The 15,672-nt window shown below is 33.2% G+C and overlaps 1 protein-coding gene and 1 long non-coding RNA gene across 3 annotated transcripts in view; one reads left to right on the top strand and one right to left on the bottom strand.

Moving 5' to 3' along the window:
- LOC118187669 (core alpha-(1,3)-fucosyltransferase-like) overlaps positions 1–15,672 on the bottom strand; it is a 631,908-nt gene that overhangs the window by 510,739 nt on the left and 105,497 nt on the right. For both annotated transcript variants that reach the window (XM_085820906.1, XM_085820904.1), the window contains exon 2: positions 8,844–8,912. The gene's annotated coding sequence lies outside the window, so the exon portion shown is untranslated. The remainder of the gene's footprint in view (positions 1–8,843; positions 8,913–15,672) is intronic.
- Positions 7,910–15,672, top strand: part of LOC146996547 (uncharacterized) — a 195,642-nt gene continuing 187,879 nt past the window's right edge. Inside the window, exon 1 of the long non-coding RNA XR_015042211.1 lies at positions 7,910–8,189. This is a non-coding gene — a long non-coding RNA (uncharacterized LOC146996547). The remainder of the gene's footprint in view (positions 8,190–15,672) is intronic.

Here is a 15,672-nt window from a genome sequence, read left to right as displayed (position 1 = left end):
GCAAGAATCTATGAAATTACCCTCCGTATTCTGCAGTTGACGCTATTTAGGATCTTATTATCTCAGAGTGATAGAAATCTGAAAAGCATTCTTACGCTTTAAGTAATATTTTCGGTTGATGAACGCTTTTCAAGGAAAGTAGACACATGCTAAAAATAAATAACACTGTCACGACATCCCAACGGAATTGCCTAGTAATTTAACCAAGCTGTTTTCTCATTCTATTTCTAAATATTACATATAAAAGGAACGAACAAGGTAAAAGGGGTTAAAACTATTGGCAATAAAACCTACAAATTTTAATAAATAAAGCAAAAATAAAAAGGTACATTACTTTAATTTGAAATTTATGTAAACTTTCTCTCTTTCAAGCTCTGCCTTTTATATTTTTATTGTTAGAAGTTTTTATTTTATTAGTTAGTTAGTTTTTATTTTACTTTCTGATGTTAGAAGATAGTTTTAAACTGTTGCGTAGATGGGATGATGGACTTTCAGACAAACGTGCCAAATTCAACACATAATTTAGTCCTGGATATTCTTGGTACATAACTTCAACCACACATTAATAATTTTTTAGAATATATATTCTTGATTTTCACAGCACTAAGGGTGCTAAGAACGCTTCACAATTTTATATACGCATGTCACCATTTTAAATAGTTGAAAGCTGCAGTGGGATTAATTACGTGATTGCTAAGCGGAAGCAGGAGAGAAAAGTACACCGTATTCAGAAAGGAGAGGTATTTATTTATACTCTTGGCTCCTTTGTTTCAGTTTTGAATGGTGATCGGACAAGAGCCCTGCATCATTGCGGATTATTGCAGATGAAATACTGACGTAAGGGACGTAGTACAGATTCTTTGAAGGGGTTGTAATCATATAAAATCAGGAATGAAAAGGACCATTTCCAAATTATGCTAGTAATTTATTTTCCTATTTTATATCTTACATACATTTATTTTAAGCAAGCACTGCGCTCAGTCGTCAAAACAATTAATCACCCAATCTATGACATGGAAATTTCAAATACTTCAAAAGGTTAGGAGACAGCCGTTGTAGGGAAAAAGTACCTTGAATAACTTACTGTGGCCTTTTAAAGAATCGAATGCGTATCTTTAATATATTCCACTAACTCACTACCTCTGCATCATAAAAGCAGATGAGAAGACTTTAATTCCTTACATCCCAAAGCTGGAAGTTTTACATGCAAAAGGCAACTAACGGTTTTGTTTATTTGATTATGGCAAAGTGGTAGATAGAAAATGACAATTCTGCGCCACTGAGGAAAGAACAAGTTGGAAGCCTGCGGTGCACAGGCGGCGGGGCTTATAAAAATTCCAGACAACGCCACAATAACAGGCGTTCTAAACAGAATGAACCCTGTGGCTGAGATCCATAATGACGCAGCAACTCCATGTGGTCTTCAGCGCCAAAGTTAGCATTAACCCCTGTTCCCCTAATAAGCCCTGCCTACTGTGCACCACTGCGCCACATGACCCTAAACACTCCACATTACCTACTTTAAAACACATGAAAGATACCAGTCTAAAGAATACCTTCGTCAAGGACTTTCTAAAGGAAACTAGCTCGTATTCTCGTTTCACCACCAAAAGCCCTTTCTCCTGGAAGTACTCAAGTCAAACTACCAGTGCTTAGCAATTTTTCCGTTAATCCACCGATGAATGGGCAACTGAAGAATTAACCTAGTTGGCTGAAGTGGTTTTAATGTGTCTCTTTAAGAATCATCTGCCTAACTTTTTTTTTATATTGGATTGAATACGTATTATATTCGAAAGAAAGTTTTTAAGTATAACTGAGCCCTTTTTTTGCTTCATGTTCTCCTCTGACATATTTCTTCAAAACTCTCTGACGTATATAAAATTTGATTCCTTAACTTTTTTTTAAGTGTAAGGACGAAATTTTTTCCCCTCAGATTACATGAATTTTATTTTTAGAAAAACATGGGATTATAGACTTCCGGTTACTTGACATGTTTTAATTCCGTTATAACTTATAAATATATAACGACATAATAGATCACTATTTAATCATTTAATAAGATTAATAATAATAATATTTTTAGGATTACATTATGATAACGAATTGCATTATGATAAAATAATATCAATATAAAAACTCTATGGTTAAAACAGCTTATAAAATAATAATAACCTTCCTTATATCAAAGAATTATTTTTAGTTATTTAAATTATCTTCACAGTAATGTAGAATCATTAGGATTTTTGAATTAGGGAACACGAAAAATGAGCAATGACCTCGCCGGGATTTGAACCTGGACCTCAAGTTATGGACCTCAAGAGACCTCCGAGTGTGCTACCGTTACACCCTGAAGGCATGCAGAAAGGAAGGAGAAAATACCTTATATATATTCAGTGTACGCCTTATTAAAGCCTTTAAAATGAAGAAATAATCATTCCAATTTAAAGTTTTATTTATTCACTTATAATTTTTTTTAATCTAATAAACTTGCGTGTACGGTTAAAGCTCCCGACAATAATGAAGTTAATATTCCAAGTTGCCTTGACACACAATAGATTTAATCAACTTCAAACCATAAGTTCCCATTTAATACATTTTCCCCACGCAGAAAAATAATCCAAAATGACAAAAATAAATTATTTTCAGTTAAAACGATAGAAGTTCTTTAATCGATTTCGTATGTAAATATCAAACACTTTTTTAATAACATTATGGCAAATTTATTCACATTTCCACTTCGTGTAGCGCACAATGGGAGGGAAGAAACTGACCTAAAGAAGGAAAGTAAGCAAAAGGCAAAATATTCTACTTTCTTTATGACTAAAATAAATATTCCAGTCCACAATAGTAAGATCTATATCAGAACAGAAAAGTCAGAAGCAAACGACAAAGCGAATTATTACAAAAGCAAGGAATTTTATTGGCTGCGACAGAATATTTTTAGGCACACCAAATGGCAGTGTTCTTTTGACGTCAGATATGCCAGTAGATAGGCAGTTGTGATTTTACCAACGTCATGACGTTTCGCAAAGACGGTGTCGTTCCCTAAGGCGTATGATTTTAAAGTTACTTTTCAAATTACTACGATACTGCATTTCTTGCGAGTATAAGAATGTAAGCGATTTAAAAAGATATATTTCTCTATAATTATCGTATTTAAATTATTTTTGAGGCGAATAAAAGGACATTTGCTGTATGAACCCGCAAATATACGAAACGTCTAAATTATGCTTCAAAATCCCCATTTCTGTTATAAAAACTCATTTCACGCGTCATATTAATATAGCTATCTCGGTTACAAAATATCCCTCTCTCCTACCAATGAATTTTCAATTAAAGACTATAATTACAAGATAAAATAATTCCAACATAAAATGCAAACACTTACAAGATAAAATGCATACACATTTTTTATCAATGTCTTCATTTTATGCGTGATCAGCTTTAACATGAAATCTTTCTGGTGAGTTAAATACCGCAGTTTTTACCTTTATTAAGACGTGAATCCCACAAAAGCGGAAGATAAGTCCATAAGATTGATTTAGCTATCAAAAGATACCATTTGAAAAAAAAAATTATAATATTTTTGAATATATTATCTCAGTGTCTGAAGTTTATTAAATTATTTGCAAGAGAAATCTGATGAATACGATTTTGTGCATTTCCTCTGCATTTTTAACAATGGGCTTAATTCGGATTTACTGCTGTAAACATTTGGGATCGCAACACTGGCGTTATTTTATATGCCTTCAAATAAGCAACAAGTTTCTTTTTCTTTCTTTTTTTTTTTCATGATATTTTCCCTCCAAAATTGAGATGTAACTTGGTTAAGTCGTACTGTCAATTACAAGATGCCAACAACAGCCGCAATCAACAACAGTCGCAATCTTACAGCGAGTATTTCCTTACAAAATGCTGGGGATTGTTTGTCAGGTAATAATTGGAAAAGCATCATATTATGAGAAAAAGTGGTTATAGTCATTTGGAGGACGCTTGTTATCAAAGAAGATTAACCATCCTATCATTTCCAAACAACGTTTGTGGTTTCTAATTTCTTCGAAAAGCTGGTGGTATAATATGTGTTTCAGGCATTTCTTCTCCCGAACTTTCTAGAAATTTATGTCTGTTTCTTTTATATTCTTTTGTAGACATAAATTTTGCATTTTAGTGATGATATAGGTAATAATAGATATCAGTATCTCTTCAGATACATTCATGATGACAATTATTCTACAGATTAAATCAGGATTAGCTACAAAGCTTTTCGTGTTTTCCCCGAGAACGAGAAACGAGATAGTTTCCCTTAGACAGTCCTCCACGAAGACATCCCTGCCCTTAGGCAGATAGGCCTCGAGACTTTGCTGTAATCACATAAACCAAACCTAACTATATGAACGAAACAATTCTACAAATCTCAACTTTATAGGTAATGCATGCAGTGACCTTGAAAGATGAAATGGTTACTAACACCTTGTTAATTCCTTTGCATACATTCTACCGGTTTTGTGAACACACAGCTGGTTAGTAAACCTTTTTAGTGTTGGTTTTGTTTTATGAGATAATTAAAAATCAGATATCCTTCATAGACATGATTACGAATATGTGACTACATACTCATTTCATTCGTATAAGAGTAGGAACGTGAGAGGATTTTCACAAGCGGTAACAGAAAAGAATTTTAAAAAAATTGCACTATTTGAGATAAAATTAGCAAGTACTTTCATGAAACGCTTGAAAAAATATTTTAGAATTGTTTGCGAACAAAGAATAAATGGAGATGGTATGGTTTGTTTCGTGACCTGCATTCATCATTTAACGTTAGGTTAAACTTATTTTTCTGCACGCATCAAAGGCACGCTTAAAAGCTATTCATGTTCTTCAAGATGCCCACAGATCCTAGGTTAAGAACTGCCCTTAATGAGAACTCCTATTGAATTCTTATGCACGTAGAAGTAATTTGCATAAACAGTTTTCTACCACTTACAAGAGTGCATCACGTAGAGACACTACAGTTCGCCAGCTCGGAAAATGACCTGCACAGATTTCCAGAAGGCACATTTAGTTAGCGACTCTAGAGTTGTTAGTTTCTGTGTGTGACCTAACTCTTAACTGTTTGCTCAACTTCTTGAAAATTTAGAATAATTAGCAAAGAAATAGATAGTCGCCGAAGTACAGTGATTGTTAGAACAGAGTCAAATGAATGTACACACGTAACATAGGTTAGATCTATTTCCCAAGGCCTTTTAAAGCACCTGCATAACATAGATCAGTGGTCTCAAATTGGCAGCTCCAGAAGCACTTTTATGCGGCTCTCGTAGACGTTTCAATTGCGTATTTGTTACAAATATGATTTTGCAAGGATTTTAAGATTTTAGGTTTTTAAACCCGGGTTTATGTTATTTTCATTTTCATTTAAAACGAACATGAAAAACTCACCAGAAAATCTATAAATTAAGCTAATTAATCTACAGATTTATGATTTATAACTTATTCAAAGATTTGAAGATACAGATTCTTTTATTAATTTTTATTCGTATTTGTCAAAAAATAAATAAGATTAGTTAAGAATTTTTCACTAAGAATAATCTCTTTGAATATATTTATTTATATGTGAACATCTTTTATTTAAAGTCGAAAATTAATAAGAAAAGAACACGATCGACCGATGAGCATTTACAATTCGTGATGAAGGTAGTTTCTCTCCAAGGCTATAAACTTTAACAGAATTAAAGCGTCATCAAGTGTCAAACTATTGTAAGAAATAAAAAAGTTTATAATTATTTACATGCAAACTTATGAATTTTCATTTATACGTTGAAGAAAAATTTAATAATTTAGAGTGTTTATGTTCCTGTGTTAGAATGGCGCCGAAATGGATGACGTTGTTTCGATTTTAAATATCCTTCATAAATTCAAGCACTCTCGTTCTATTCAAACCAAACTCAATATATTTAATAATAAAACATTATACGTAAACATTTAGTAATGATTCAGCAATACAGATAAGCTATAAAATAAGAATTACAACTGTTATACGCCAGCTACGCTTTTAGCGACCGAATTCTACGAACGACAAATCTCAAAAGCGTGTTGCCAACGCAGGGCAACGAAAAGGTGGAAATTAATTCGATAAGCGTGGAAGTGAACATAGAGAAAGAGACTAAGTTGTTGTTATTCATTCTCAATTTTGTTCAATTTAAGGAATTTCCTCTCTTTATTTTAGAAAGTTTTCATAATTTGTTTATTTTTAGTTTAAATTAAAGGAAGTTCGTTAATGATTAATTAAACACGTTACAATTATTTAAAAGAAATGTGAGTCTAAGAATTTAATATTTAGCTCTCGATAAATTTGAATTACAAAGTATGACCAACACTTACAGATACCAAACTTAAAATTTTGGATGGAAAATAAATATAAATGATTTGTTTTTCTTTTGAGATATTACGATTATTTCTTTGCGATATTTTTGAATTTTTCGCCAATCAGCAAAGTCAACAATGAGTGGGCGACATTTTGTGGGGAAGCTGACAGACAGAAAGTAACAACGTTTTTAACATTCCCAAGACTTTCTTTTTTGTTTAGAATATTTGTTTAAAAAAATAATAGAGATTGGCTTGTACTCCAAGACGAACTTCCAGTGCTCAGCAATGTCATCTATTCGGTAACAGAGAGAAATATACGGTTTATGTATTTATGAGTTTTCAATTTACGTTATAATTTTCCTCAACCATTTCTGACTTCCTCTCTCCTGATTTTAATCTTCTGTACAGATACTCACATTATACAATATTAGTTATTATTGAAGTTTAACATTCATGTTTCTTTACTTACATGTCAGAGTATAGTGGTGACAGCATGATAACTATTGTAAGATTGTCTTCCCTCCTGAGCGCATGCCTTCGTGGTGTAACTAGGAAGCACGTCCGGTTAGCAACCGGAAGGTTAGGAGTTCGCATCCTGGCTAGAGCACTGGTGATTTCTTAGGTTTTCTGGCTTCGAAATAAAATGCCTAACAACTCTGCGCTGCTATGTTGTTATTTTGATTCTTTTTTACATTTTTCGAATTGTTCACTGTTTTCAGTTCCGATAAAATCCTCTTCCCGATGAAGAGGCATTGTTACCAACAGAGAGTGCAAACCATCTTTAATTTCCCCTCAATAATATAAAAGCTTGATGTCAATAAACAATAAAGATTTTTCATTTAGTATATGCAATATTCTAAAAGGGCGCTACTCGGTATCTTCGTTATTATATACATGTACATTACGATCTGTCATTTAGCTTCACATTATAAAAGTCCACTGATAATTTAAAAAGCAATTTTATATGGATAGTAAAAACAAGTGTAGTAAAAGAAAAATTAATACAATATAATAAGCTGACTACAAAATTCCTAAATCTAATAACTCTGCAAGATATCGTTTGCATCCAGAATGTTGCATCCAGAAAAGTTAGAAATAAAATTTGTTTTAACAAATAGATCGCAAACTTATTTGTATATTTCTGTTCATAAATTTTATTCAAATATTAATGTCTTTTTTAATATTTCATATTTTTGTGGGGTAATTGAGCATTATATCCCGTCAGCCGTGAAACAATTTCCAAGCAGCGCAGTTTGACACCGATCACGAATAAGCGTGACGTGACAAAACACTCATAACATTTTCGCTTTCGTTTGATATGCAACTCCTGTTGGTTCTCGATAAGCCATGTGATTTTTCGGAGAAGAATATAAATTAAATGTTAATTCTGCACTTTTTTTTTTTTTTTTCATTTTGAAAGAAAAATATCTTAACATTTGAGACCTGCCTTCTACAGAATAGAAAGCATTGTATTATTTTATATACAATATCCTACCATCAAAATGTGTGTATTGACAGACATGGTCAGTTGAACATGGCCGACAAAACAGTAAGAAACTGGAACAATTGCTTAAAGGAAATTTGTACTCACAGTATTCTAAATGGAGAATCCGGATAAATCGGGAGGCCTATCAAAGTAATAGAAAACTTAGAAGCCTTTTTATGAAACTCAGAAACGAAGCGCGTCGAAATACTGTTTATTTATTAAACAAAGAAGCATCAGCTCCTTCAGAATTCCGCAAGAATGTTTGGCGCAACTTTCACGTGATCTTTACAGGCTTTCATGGTTCCATTTTAGCCATCTTTCATGGTCGACGGGATAATACGTAAGTATCTTTCTTTGTTTACAGCATTTTATGTTAACAAAACGTTCAGAAACAAGCACTAGATCAAGCAAGCAAAAAATCGAAATTGGTTTTGAGGTGAATTCAAATTTTCTTCAAGAGTAAATATTAAATACCTAAGTTTTGATTTGGATTATGGTAAAGTACGTGAGAGTTACCTGCATAGCAGGAGAGTTGCCTTCGTGGAGGACTTTCGAAAGGAAACTAGCCCGTGGCTGTGTTACACATGGAGAAAATCAGAAGGTGGCCATGCAGCCAGGCCATTCGATAGAATTGAATCCTAGGTCGAACTACCAGTGTTCGGCGACTTTATTGCTCAGCCACTTGCGGGCCTATTAAATTTTATTAATTGGCATGTGCATATATTATTTTTACAGTAGAAGATATGTGATTTTTCATATTAATTTTTAAACTATTTTACCACTATGAATTGATTAAAATAGAGAATATATTTTACATGAAAACCAACACACACAATGTGCATGTTGTCAGAAATGTTGAAATCAAATTAACATGAGAAGAATTCATGAGCGATTAAGAGCTTGTTCAATAATTTTCAATTTCCCACTTACTTACAATAAATTTAAAAGTTACTACTTCATTGCTTTCAATGATCATAAAAACAAAACTATTTACCTGAATTCATCTGGAAGAGCCCTTCATCAAGTTTAAATTCTGGGTGTAAACATCTTTCACAAACAATCCCTAAAATAAAATACTCACATGAAAGATAGTTCACAAGAAAAAGAAGAACAATATACAAATCACTAAAAGGATATAACAGACTTTAAAACAAGTTTTTAGACAAATATTTGCCAAAATTTCGAGATTTAATCAAATAAATATTACACAGTCCTGCGGTTATAAGTTTCACTTTAGCGAACTTCTGTTATCTGAAAGGAAATAAGGTGTTGCCAGACAGAAGTTCTTTTATCTTTAATTATGAGACTGATTCGCAAACTCGGAGAAAGACAAAAACCAAAATTACAAGCGCAATGAAAGACATTTTACTGTGCGATAGTTGTGAAATATTCAGGTTTTCTAACGCAATGTATCTCATTTAAATAACTCACGAAATAAGATGCGTCAAATATATTTACCACGGTTACAGTTTAGTACTTTTTTTATTAGTCCAAAGGGGCTTTGTCCCTGAAGGACTATTGTTTTCGTTTTGCGATTTTGCGTCGGACTCATAAACGTCGGTTCACTTTTCAAACTGTTGCCACAAAATGTTAGAGTCCTGCATTATATTTGAAGAAATTAAATAATGAAAAATCTGCATAAATGATTGTCTATTTCTCGCATTGTGATAAAACAATGGTACATAGAGCCATCGAATTTTGAATGACGAAATCCTACTGCGAATATGGGCATCTGAAATCCGAAATTTGGAATTTGTTTTATTATAGATTTTATATTTTGTAAAACTTTAACGAATTTTTGATTTACAAACTCAATGCTTTAAAAGCGAGAAATGGCAACGTTATATAGAAAAAAAAAAATACTTTTATCTCCAGCTCGCGAGACTGTGTATATCGGAAATTCTAAAGATATGCTTAATTTAACATTATTTTGCGATATTGCTCTTGAACTGAATTTTATGGTTTAAGTGCAAAGAACATGATATTTAATAAATAAAGGTAACACTCAAAACGTTAAAAAAACGCCCCTTTGGACGTAATTTAAAATCTGAAACATTTCAGATTTAAAAAATTTTTTTTTTTTAAATTTAATTTAAAATTATAACATTAAATGTGCAATCTTACTGGATTCTAGTGCATCTACTAGCAGGAGCTGGATCTACTAGCAGCAGCTGATTTCGGAGAAAAATGCTCATTTCTGTTGCCAACACAAAACTAATATCTTACATAAGTAAAAAAGTATGTAAGATATTAGTTATTAAATATTATATTCTTTTTACTTTTTCCACGAAGTAAAGGAAGTATTGCAATCGCGGAAAATTTCGGGTATCATAGTATTTCAACGAAAATATCCATTCGAACAAATGCTTTTGTATGACATCTGTATGAACGGATAAAATAAAGGCCTTTTTTTTTTTTCAAATCGGATACCAAAATGGATTTAAAATGTATTCAAAAGGGATTTTCTTCGTGACGTCCGTGCGTATATGCGTATCGCGCATAACTTAAAAGCCATTAGCCGTAGAAGGTTGAAATTCTCTCTCTATATATATATTGTTACGAAATGTCAAGGCGCGGTGAGATGGCTTCCCCGCATAGCAGTTTTAGGGTTGCCATAAAATGGCAAGGGGAGGCAGGGTTGCCACATTTGGCAACAAAATTGGCGATATGCTATGGACTGATGGAGAACCTTTTGGAACGAATTCTTACCGGTTTATCTTAGAATGTTCTCGAACACAAGCCGAAAGCTATACAAACCCTGCTGGTCCGCAGTCAGTAGTATCGAGAGTAAGTGCCTCGTTGAGAGGGCGAGTGAGAGTGCCTAGTCGAGTGCGAGATAGTTAGTATCGAGTTGGTGGCTCGTCTAGCGAGTCAATCCCCGCAGAGTCGATCGAGTTGACAGCCGGGCAGCGAGTGCCGATTGGGTCGTCGAGTGCACCGAAGGAGTCTGTTAGTGTATCGCGGTTAGTGCATCGTCGAGAGAGCGTGTTGAGCTTTGGGAACGACTGAACCGAAGAATCGGGAGCTATACCTTTGTGAATCGTCGAGTGCATCGCGAGTTAGCGTGGAGAGTCTCGAGAGTACGTGGAGTTCCGAGAACGACCGAGCAGAGTCGGGAGCTGTACTCTGGTGCTTTGCAGTGAATCTGTCTCCAACGTGATAGCCTGATAACCGGAAGGCTGTGGCAGCGTGTTTATAGTAGTTCATCGACGACTGTAAAACGTGTTTTGGAGCTGTCCTGACAATACTGGTAAATAAAGTGTGCTTCGATACTTCATCAAGTGTCTTCGTTTTTCACTCCAAATCTACGAACCCCGTACGAACGTGAAGGAAGAAAATAGCGTAACAACTGGTGTCAGGAAGAGAAAAACGCAACAATATATATGTCATATTTTGGCAGTAGGGCACACACATAAAGCCTGGCATGAAATGATGACAATAGTATTATTTCATGCCAAGCTTTATGTGTGCTTTTAATTTGAACTAACTAGTATTTAAATTTACTGCGACATACTGTTCAAACAAAGGGAGGCAGATGGGAAGAGCGGCAGCATAGGTATTAACAGCAGGTTAGAGGGAGAAAGCGGTCTTGACGAAAAGTCCATTCCATTCCATTTTTCTCTGTTATACTGGCCTTAGCCTGCGTGACATTGCAGAATTTTAGCCAGTTGTCATCATATATGGCATCCTGGAAGTAAAAAACCGTTTAAAGGTGTCCCAAAGACAAGATGTGATAATCTGACGAAACATGGCGCGTAATCTTCATTTATAGCAGCGGTTACGTAACATGCCAGAATGTTCTCGAAAGTACTGCTCTAGGGGGAAAATCCTGAAATTGCCGAATATTAATTAGAGGTTGCCTGTTCACGTAGAGCAAAGCCATCGTATTTTTTATATTTTACATATATAGTTTTTCAATTTTGTGCAAAACTTTTTTAAGTCTCAAATCATCAGAGGAACGAAACATGCATTCGGAACTCATTAATCAACCCAGGTTTAAAATATCAAGCACTAACCCTTTGATAAGTTCTGTTTGAAACGGGAAACAAATGAGATTACTATATTGTTTTTCTGTTGTTTATTTATTTGTCTACTCTTTTTTTCAACTCTTTTTGCTGTGTTTCATGCGTACTTTTCACTTATGCTTTTAGGAATTTGTAGAACACCTCAACGTTGTCCCGGTTCATTTTTCACGTACGGAAGAAATACTATAATTATTTCACCACACTATTTTTCCTTAGATAAGATTAACAGAATTCATTTTGAACCTTTAACTCATAAGTGATTTTATTTATCTTTATACCCTCGAAGTCGTAAATGATTATATATACACATATACGTAAAGTATAAAATACCTACTTTTCTAATTATGAAGTAACAATAACTCTTTAACTTCGCTTCCCTCTTTATTATAAAATGATTAAAGAAATAACCTTTCTAACATAATCTTTACTACCTGTAATTCTGAAAAGTGATCCGTCATCTGGTCTCTATTGTGGAATTATTCCTAGAATGCGACAAAATCTCAACCAAACTTGTAGCTTTTCAAAAAACTTATAAAAAAAAATCTCAAAGCTTTCAGATTTTACATTACGTCCAAAGGAGCGGTTTTTTTTTAACGTTTTGTGTGATAGCTTTATTTATTAAATACCATGTTCTTCGTACTTAAACCATAAAATTTAGTCCAACAGCAACATCGCATAATAATTTTAAAATGAGCATATCTTTAAAATTTCCGATACCTAGTCTCGCGCGCTAGACATGAAATTTTGTTTTCATACAATGTTGCCACTACTCGCTTTGAAATCGTTGAATTTGTTAATCAAAAATTCGTTAAGGTTTTACAAAATATAAAATAGATAATAAAACAAATTCCAAATTCCAAATTTGGGCTTCCAAATGCCCATATTCGGGTGGAAACGTATACGTTATTGAAAATTTGTTGGCTATAGGTACCGTTGTTTTATCACAATACGAGAAACATACATACAGCTATGCAGATTCTTTATTATTTAATTTCTTTAAATATAATATCGGGCTCTAATATTTGGTGGCAACAGTTTGAAAAGTGAACCGACATTTATAGTGAACCAGCATAAGATGACAAAACGAAATTAATAGCACTTCTGGACTGCCGCCCTTTGGGCTAATAAATCAGCTTGTTTTCAAAAGATTGCATTATATAATAAATGTCATATTTAATATCTTTTTGTTAAGGTTTGTTTTCTTTAATTTTTCTCAATAACTGCAAATTGAATTCTTATTTCTGAATAGAGGGAACATTATTCATTTAACTATCATTTAGAAACCTAAATAAATCGCTTTCACTGAAGAAGCGAAAATACCTCTTTGCCTTTCGAAATCCAACCGAACATTTTTTATTCGACACTATATTACATTATATAACCGAACATTTATATTATTTATTATTATTATTTATTTATATCGAAATCGACGCTAAGAAAATTTAATATTTCAATATTACATTTTATTTAATTTAATATTTTATTTAATTAATATTTTAGTGCTGCGTTGTATAGCCCAATAATATTCCACGAATGGCGCATCTAAATATGTCAACACTGTCTTTTCTACACCCAGCATTTTACTGAACAGCATTAAATTTCAAGCTGAGTTTGGATGTTGGTGAACTAAATTATTGTTCGAACTTTTTTAATAATTTAGGAAATAAAGAACTCAAAGAAGCAGAGAGAATTTGCAATTTGCATCACAGTAAGAATATTTAATACAAAAACATACGATACTCTTGAGTTTCGACAGTTGTAATTATTATATTATGTATACTGAAAACATACAATCTTCCTGTGCAGCACCGATATATGACACGGAGCTTACAAGAGTAAAGTAAGTTAACTAAAGCATTAAATATTACATGCATATATAAAATGAACAAATACAGTGAACAGCAGTCGGAACTCAACGGAAACAGATCAATTCACTGGCCAAGTCCCGCCGAACATTTTTAAATCGTTCTACAAACATAATCTAGTGACATCAAAGGTAAGGCATGAAAAAAATCAAATGTTCCACATCTTAAGGTACTTTTTTTTTAACATAAACGTAAATTAATTTAGAAGTCAAAAAACAACAAAAACCAGCGTTATATTTTCAAATTTTCACCAGGACTAGTTTCAATCGTTTTGCCGAACCATCATCCTCAGCTGCAAAAACGCAAATGGATCTATTCAGATAAATTGTTTGATCTTAGATTGAAACGAAACAGGTAACTTACAAATTTACCGTGACTAGATAAAAACTGAGAAACTTTAAAAGGTAAGTGAGAAGAATGACTCGAAATGCAGTCTATGGCAAATAGAGAGAGAGAGAGAGAGAACTTTTTGGTGCCTTCAGCATTAGAAGATGAAATATATTCCTTATTCCACTTATCTAAAAGTTTTTTTTATAATCAAAGAACTTCTAATAGCTCTTTGAAATGCTAATATTGATATCTTATGGGTAAATTTAAGGCATCTCTAGCTAAGAAATCAGCTCTTTCATTTCCATCGAATCTATGATGAGCAAGCACATAAGTAAAACGGATATCAATTCCCCTATTTCTAAGCGAACTGACGGTTAATAGAGTTTCGATTGCTAATTTGTCGCTGCTGGTAACACTGTTCAAAAGGTAAAGAGAAGAAAGAGAATCAAAACAAATAAGGTACCTTGGAGGATGCTGTTCCATTATCCTTGATTCATTTGATGGCAAGATAAATACACGGAAGTTCTGCTTGACAAATTGTGCATTCATTTCGTATACGGTGTTTAAAATAACAAACCTCAGATTGGTCTTCAAGAAGAACAAATGCAAGGCCAACTATTACATTTGTCGGTCGCTATCTGCAACGCCTTCAAGTCCGTTAAAAGAAACGTAGCAAACGTAATAATTAGTAATGGGAAGTCCATGAAGAATATGTGACTGTATTTTGGAGTTCCGAAATTAGTAACTATTACATTTGACTATCGCTACCTGGAACGCATCTAGTTCATTACAGGTAGCGAGCCAAATGTGATAATTAGTAATGGGATGTCCATTAAGAATATGTAAACTCTTAACATATTTTATTAAAAGAACATACAGAATTTTGGAGTTCCAGAATTATTAATTATTTCATTTGAAGAGTCACTACGCTAGTCTATTGCAGGTAGCGAGTCAAATGTAATAATTAGTACTGGGATGTCGATGAAGAATATGTAAATTCTTCCAGAAAACAGTAGAATGTTACATTTCTTCTTATGGGTCGCTGTAAAATGACGCTGAATATTATAAAAGAGAAGTGCTGCATGTGTATACGAGCTTTTAATTTAGTCGTGGCTCATGACTTTGAATTCAAATTACAGTATTATAGTAAATTTGGTGAGAAGTTTTGGATATACATTTACTTTAAAATAGGTATGTAACTAAAAAGGCGTTGATATTTATAAACTAAAAAGACGTTGGTATATCTCCCAAGGATTTATTTCGTGAATTCATAGTTTATATAGATTTGTTTTTCTAGAAGCTCTCCATATGGGGATAAGCAGCAGTCAACGCTTTAAATTTTACTATAGTCGCAAATGTATTTAATAACTGCAGAATTTTTAATATATTTTGCAGGATATTTCTTTGCCTTTTTTGCAAAATATTCATTAATATTTCATATGTTAAAATCATCGCGTATCTTTGAGTTTCTAAAGAACGCGCGACGATTTATAACCGTTCTTTTAGTAATATTCTATAGAGTTTACTTTTGTGTGTTGTGGAATCAATACTTGGGCTCTGAGATTAAAGCCGAACACGTAATAATATTGTGAATAAGCAACGC

Source organism: Stegodyphus dumicola, chromosome 7, assembly GCF_044657685.1.
Source record: "Stegodyphus dumicola isolate Sdum_Otavi_A_Nest chromosome 7, ASM4465768v1".
Taxonomy (NCBI): Eukaryota; Metazoa; Arthropoda; class Arachnida; order Araneae; family Eresidae; genus Stegodyphus; species Stegodyphus dumicola.
This window is presented reverse-complemented; position numbering and strand designations above follow the sequence as displayed.